This window comes from Panthera pardus, unplaced genomic scaffold, assembly GCF_024362965.1.
Source record: "Panthera pardus isolate Hobbes unplaced genomic scaffold, ASM2436296v1 HiC_scaffold_2, whole genome shotgun sequence".
In the NCBI taxonomy this organism is placed as follows: Eukaryota; Metazoa; Chordata; class Mammalia; order Carnivora; family Felidae; genus Panthera; species Panthera pardus.
In genome coordinates this window covers 22,981,920-22,989,453 of record NW_026526765.1, presented here as the reverse complement: position 1 = coordinate 22,989,453, position 7,534 = coordinate 22,981,920, and the positions used below count along the sequence as shown (strand labels likewise).

The 7,534-nt window shown below is 40.6% G+C and overlaps 1 pseudogene; it reads right to left on the bottom strand.

Moving 5' to 3' along the window:
• Positions 1-957: 957 nt before the first annotated feature.
• The window catches only part of LOC128778373 (annexin A11-like), a 124,689-nt pseudogene continuing 118,112 nt past the window's right edge, over positions 958-7,534 (bottom strand).

The following is a 7,534-nucleotide window of genomic DNA, read 5'->3' as shown; positions in this document are numbered from 1 at the left end:
TAGTGGTGGTTCTGGCTTTAGAGAGTGACCTTGGTGCAGCAGGGGCTGAGAACAGTCTATTCCTCTCTTCTAATTCTCTACTGTACAATGACCACTATTCTAAGGTGTCTGATACGGATCCATTTATTTTGTGTGTGTTTTTTTAATAAACATGAGTACTGATTTCTATACATAAATATTTTAAATTAAAAATATAAAATTTTCATATGTATTATATGTTTTACCTGTCCCCCGCCCCCAACACTCCAGACCTGACTGACTTTAATTATAAAACAGCTTTTGGCTATAGACATTCATGTTTAAGGAACACTCAAAATTACACAAATTACCGTGTTCTCTTGGTTTTTCATGGAAGAAGGAATAGATGACTTTCTGAACTTTTCTTTGTCTTTTATTTTCTCGAAAGGAGTGAACATGACAATAACAAAGCTCATGACACATACTCACCAGAAATGCAAAGATAACCCTTAAAGGTCTTCCCTTTTACTATTCCTTCAGGACGTGGTGCTCCCACACCCAACCTCTGTCACCCAAAATGAGTCTGCAGTAAAGAGACTTATATGCATCTGACTAGCAGTTACATATGAGTGTGTGTGTCCAAATAAAATATAAAATTATACGCCCAAAATAAAACCAAGTGTCTCAGCCGTAAGCAAAGGGTAATGACTGCATGAGTGAGTAAATTAAACATCTACTTTAGCAGCAAGAGGCTGTGAAGCCTGGGGAGGAAAACGCATCCTGAGAGAGTTTGGGACTGATCCAGGTCCTTCAGCACCAGCAGTGTATAGGATCAGGAGGGGCAGGAGGAGGGGAGAGCCATGGCTCAATGGATGGTCTGCACTGGGACATCTCAAGGGCTATTCTGTGGATTTTGGGGAAACACATAGACATCTTTTTGGCCTTTTCCTGGTCTGGTTGTTACCAGCAGGTGAATAGAAGCGAGTCACCTGTCACTGCTTAGTCATTGCCACCACGGATCTTCAGCAGAATATTCCAGTAATCCCCTGAAGTGTCTCCTAAAATGCCGTGGAGGAGCAACTTGCCATACAGCCGCTTATTCTCCAATCTGATGTCTGATGAGTGGTCAATCTCCCTGCAAGACTCCAGGATGCCATTCAGGGCCCAGTCTTTTGTTCTTGCTCCCCTCATGGCCTTGTTGGGCATGTGTGGGTTCGGCTTTCGGCTTTGTCCAGTAAAGCCCAGGATGGCAGAAAGGATTACTCAAGACTCCGTGCAAGTCAAGAGAGGTGAGAGGGAGGCTCAGGGAAGTCTTGCACGATACTCAGTGAGCCACGTGCCGATAAGAATATATAGAAAACGTGCAGAAAAACAAGTTAAAACAGGGTAAAATATTCCATGAGATAACATGGTCTAAGGGATTTATGAGCACAGGCAGGACCTAACCCCTAGATATACATTAACCAGATAAGGCAAGTGAGTGCCCCTAGATGTACATTAACTAGATAAGCAAAGCATGGCCGCTGTTTTCAGCAAGGCCAGAAAACAGTGCTCTGCTTTGCAATGTGTTCCCTATAATCTCTTAACCCAGGACAGAGCTATTTGATTTCCCACAGGCCTTTCAGCAAAAACAGGCTGGCGCATTACCGAGACATTTCCCCACCGCCAGGGTTGCTTGCTTCGGGTTCCCAGACATCTCCCTGCAGATGCTCTTAGTGTCCGCACCTGCCCTTCCCTGATACTCATTGAAAACCTGGGGCGCCTGGGTGGCTCAGTCGGTTAAGCGTCCGACTTCAGCTCAGGTCACGATCTCGCGGTCCGTGAGTTCGAGCCCCACGTAGGGCTCTGGGCTGATGGCTCAGATCCTGGAGACTGCTTCTGATTCTGTGCCTCCCTCTCTCTCTGCCCCTCCCCCATTCACGCTCTGTCTCTCTCTGTCTCAAAAATAAATAAACTTAAAAAAAAATTTTTAAAAAATTAAAAAAAAAACCAAAAAAACGATACCAGGTGGGGCTGGCTCTGCAAGCACAGAACTGTGCTGATTTGGACTCCTGTGTCCCCAGGCGGCTCTCCCCAGCCACTTACACCTGCTCCGCATGTCTCTGGGTGCATGGCATGCCCACTGTAGCCCTTATGTCCCGGTTTTCCTGGCAGAGAGTGATGAGGGGCCTCTGGAGGTGTCCTGACTTGTCTGGAATAGCCTCCTCCAAGGTCGTTTTCAATTCTGTTCTGTGGGCTCCGCTCACTTCCCGGGTGTGCTCACTGCCACGGGATGTGCGGATTTCAATCGGGCAGGCTCCGGTGGCGTGGGCCTTCTCGATGGCTTCCCTTCCCTCACAAACCTCAAAGACCATGGGGTTTTCATCAGAGCCAAGCTGCCTTCGCAAAGTTTCCTGACAGTTCAGATTTCAGATCTTTGATCCAATTTTGGGGCCATCGGGAAGGACTTGAAGACCTTCTGCCATCACTTGTTGGAGCAACGCTCCGGGCAGCCTGTGAAGGCCGGCTCCTCAAGCCGGCAGCCTTTCCCAGCCTCCCACAGGACCTCATCATCTCTTAGGAGGTGAAAGACAGGAGCATATGTGATGGTGCCTTGGTTTTCAGAGTGTGCTTGAGGCACAGTGGAGGCGCAGGTATCTTGGGCAGCTGTTGTTGCTGTCCAGGAGGTGGCATTGGCAGTTGTCCAGGGGACAACATAGGCTGGCCTGACACTGGGGACCCTGAGTGTGGGTTTCCTCCAAGGTACAGGTACATCCACATGGAGGAACGGGCTGCTGGATGAAGAGGGCTACCTAAAACCCCCAGGGAGTACTAGAGGCTCTCAGAGTACAAGCTGGGCACTTTGGTTCCTCTGAATGTTCCTGACATGTTGGTAGTTCTGGTTGAATTGCCCTGCGTAGTTTGCCCCATTATCCAGCCTGATGGGGGGCATGTGTGTATGTGTGGGGGGGTGACCATCACCTCCTCAGTCACCACCACCTGGTGCAGATGGAGGGGTAGCCCCCTGCCAGCAGATGATACCCTGCATCATTCACAGATCCGGCCACAGGCGATGGGCACAAGGGGCGGCGAGAGGTGAACAGGACTCGAGCTGGAGCAGCTCTCTCTGCAGGCATCCCAGGCACACCATCTTGGGTCTGCCTGCATGCAGCTGGGTCCAGCTGGGGCCCTCAAATCAGAGCAAGGAAGTTTACATTTCCCCCCTTGATTCTGTGAGAAATAGAATATTTACTTGCAAATCATGACCTAAATTTGGCTAAAAGATCTTACCCACTAAAAGAGAAGCATATACCGCGGTGACCGGTCCCATTTTTCATCCCTTCACTGACATATTAGATGATAATGATTCAGGAAACTCACCCTTCTTAGCAAAGTTTATATTTGATTTTTCTAGAAAGTAAGATGGGCAACGCAATGATAGTTGAATAGTGAGAGTAGATTCTGTTGATAGTATATTTCATATTTAATGCAATATATATGTTAGGATTTACATATGTCCTTTTTCAAGGAAAAGTTAAAATGAAGGCAACATGGGCAATGAAAAATGTCACATGTGTTACCTACATTAAGAGACAATTGTAAAATAAAAAAAAATAAAAACAAAAAAAATAAAAAATAAATAAATAATTAAAAATAATTTAAAAAATTTAAAAAAAAAAAAAGAAGGGGTGCCTGTGTGGCTCAGTCGGTTAAGCGTCCGACTTCCGCTCAGGTCATGATCTCGCGGTTTGTGTGTTCGAGCCCCGCGACGGGCTCTGTGCTGACAGCTCGGAGCCTGGAGCCTGCTTTGGTTTCTGTGTCTCCCTCTCTCTCTGCCCCTCCCCTGCTCATGCTCTGTCTCTCTCTGTCTCAAAGAAGGAAAGAAAGAAAACATTTTAAAAAATTAAAAAAAAAAAATAGAAACAATTGGCCCAATTCCCACAGGGTAGAGTGTGCTAGATAAAGGGCAGCTATGAAAAAGGTGAAACTGTTCATTAGATGAAATGTTTCACTGTATTAATACATATAACTCTTACTGCGCATATATGAAGTTGGCATTTAAAAACAAAACAAAGAAAAACAATTCCTGTATTTAGAAAGTGCACCAACCTGTTGTTTTTCTCTGTAGCCTCAGATGTTACCTGATGTAAAACATGGTTTAGAGTTGAGAAAAACAAGAAAGAAAAAGCTTTTATTTTCTTCCTACAAGATGAATAAACCCTTAGTCTGCACAATTCATGTTTCAGAGTGACTTTTATTAACACATCACAGAAAATTTAGCTCATTTTTGTCTTAGATTAACCACATGGTAGTACTGATGACTCTTAATCTGGAAAAAAAAACTAGAGAAACAAAAACTTTGAAATCCAAGAGTGTCTTATAATCAGGTGATAGGAAACATACAGTGATTTGACAAAGACTTACTAAACTTTTCTCTTTTATTTCTAAATGCCTTGGATAATTTATATGAAGGAAAAGTTATCAAAAGTTTTAAAAATTATTTTTAACCTCAAAAGTTCTTCATCACATAATCTTATTTTCTATAATCAAGATTGGGACAGTGAAGGCAAATTTAAAGCACGCATTCCTAAGAGTTCTCTCTAAAAGGTAATAGCATTTTTTGAGAACACCACAATTAAGCAATATATTTTATCTTTTCCTAGTTTGGGATTTTTCAAATGGGGTTAAGGAAATGTGTTAGAATATATTCAATATTTTATTTCCATCTTTAAATGATGTTTTTCAATTTTGTATCACACACCATTTTCTATTTTGAATATTAAAATGATTAAAATTGGAATTTTCTCCAGGAATCTAATGCACAACGTAATGATTACAGTTAATAGCACTGTAGTATACACTTGAAAGTTGCTAAGAAAGTAGATCTTCAATATTCTCACCAAGTTAAATGGTAATTATGCCGTATGATGCAGGTGTTAGCTAATGTTATGGTGGTACTCATTTCAATATATGAGTATATCAAATCAACACATTGTATAACAAAAACTTGCACACCACCATATATCAATTACATTTCAGTGAAGCCGGAAAAAAAATAAAATTAACATTTCCATAAAAATAACTAGAAATGTATAAGGCAAAGGCAAGTGATGGACTTTACAATTTAAAAAAAATTTACCCGTATAGGACTTCTTTCAGTTTGTGCACATATGTAACACTAGCATAGCACAAAGGTACTAGAAGCGTCTAAGAACCATAAATAGAATATGTGCAGCTATTTAAGGCTATCTGCACCTCAGCCTGTTTGTCTAAAGACCCAATGATGTAGTATTTTTAGTAAGTAGAATATTACTACCCAATACCCCCCGCGCCCCCCCCCCCCCGCCTCCAAAATTTGCACCCTGGTCTTTGAAACCTGTGATTATATTCCCTAAAGTGGCTAACGGGACATGGCATATCTAATTAAACTAAGACTTTGCAATGGAGAGATTATTCTAGATTATTGGAGTAGGCCCAGCATAATCCTAAGGGGAAGTCGGGAGGGTAGGAGTGAGAAAAAGAGAAGAAGCAGAGGTGGATGATAAGGGGCATGAGCCAGGGAATGTGGGCGGCTTCTAAAAACCGCATAAAACAAGAAGATTGATTCTTCCCCCAGAAAATCTAGAAGGGAAATAACTTTGCCAATACCTTGATCTTAAACGTTCTAAATTCCAACGTTATAAAGTAATACATTTGCATTATTTTTAACACAAGAATTTTCTGATAGTTTATTAAAGCAGTAACACAAAACAAATAAGATATTTAAGAACAAGAAGGCAGGATGAATTTTAGAGCCATATATAAAGGACCGCAAACAATTATCATTCTTAATTCTAAAATATCTTCTTTTATTCTATTGGCTTCATCTATTCTATTAGCTATTCTATTAGCTATTAGCTATCAGAATTTTCCCGATTTGTTTTCTGGTTCAAGCAATGCCTATTTTTGTTACTAGTTAGGGTCTTTGTTACTACTAACTTTGGAAGTTAGATGTGACTTTCCAGTCTTTCCAATCCATAGGTGGTGTCTACTTCCTCATTCACTGAATTCTTCTTTAGTAACAGAAATGTGATTGAATCTGGTTTTGCAATGGAATATGCTCAGGCCAGCCTAAGAGAGGCATGGAGCAGAGAAGAGGAATTGTAGCTGAGATCAACCAAAACCGGTTATCCCTTTGCCAACCCATCTGAAACACTGTAGAAGCTTGAGGACTCTCAGCTCAAATTAGCCAACACCAGGAAAATAGATTAAACTAATCCCAGATTAAATTGCCAAGCAACAGAATCCTAGGCAAAATAATTGTTTTACCCCACAAATAATTAGTGTTATTTGTTACACAGCAGTAACTGACTACTACACTTGTTTCTCCATGAAAACCATGAGATGTAAATGCTCAGGATTCTAAGAGGACTGAGAAAAGAATGCAGCTTCCAAGGATGGTGTATTTCCAATGCCTACCATAAATATGGCCTCCAAATATTTGGATGTAACACAGATTTTTTGTGAGAAATCAACTTCAATATGATGAGCTTCTGGTATGTCAGATATGTTTGTCATAACACATCCTGTTCACCTTCACTTTTAAAGGTGTAGACAGAATTACAGATTGAATTTGTCATAAATATACTACAATAAGGATGGCCAGCATCTATTGAAATCTTACTGTTTGTCAAGAACTATTCTAAGGGCTTCCTTCAGATTTCTAAATGCTTTTAGTGCCCTCAAAATCTATATGAGTGATACGTTATGATTATTTTCACTTTGAAGACACAAAGACTGAAGTATAGGAGAGTAATTAAACTACCTAAGATTACATGACTTATAATTTCTAGGGCCAATAATTTATAAGGAAAATAAAAGTGTATTTTTAATTAATCTGCCACAACATTTGTCTTAAAAACAAAATAAATAAATAAAACTTAGTTGGGTTCTATTCGTTTGCTTCCACTCAGTTCCACACACAATGGCCACATCTAAAGTCTGTATTAGATATCATTATGAGCTCAATTTACTCATCTTTTTAACCCATATTGCTTTCTCTCAACTTCATGGCAATTACTTGGAGCCTATAGGGCTTCAATGTGAAGATAATACACTGTTGTGGATTGAATCTCGCTCCCCAAAATGTATGCTCAATTCATAATTATCAATGTGTGATTTCAATTGGAAATAGAGTCATTGCAGATAGAATTAAGATGTAAGTCAAAAAGAGGTCTTAAGATTCAGGACTTGCCCAAAATCTAATCGCTGATGGTCTTAGAAGAAGAGACCAGAGACACACAGAGATAATGGCATGTGAAAACAGAGGCAAAGATTGGAGTTTCGAATCTACTTGATAAGGATTGTCATCCTCCTGCGAACTGAGAGACAAGCATGAACATGGTATCCCCCAGAGCTTCCAGAAGGCACTAATCTTGTTGATTCTTTGTTGATTTTGGACTTCTAGCCTCTAGAACTGTAGGAGAATAAATTCTTTGTTTTAAGCCACTTTGCAGTATTTTGTTATGACAGCCTTAGGAAACTAATATAATACCCTTTACCTAAACTTTGTCATAAGTATTTTTATTCAAGCAATTTCATTTAGCACCAGTCCTTG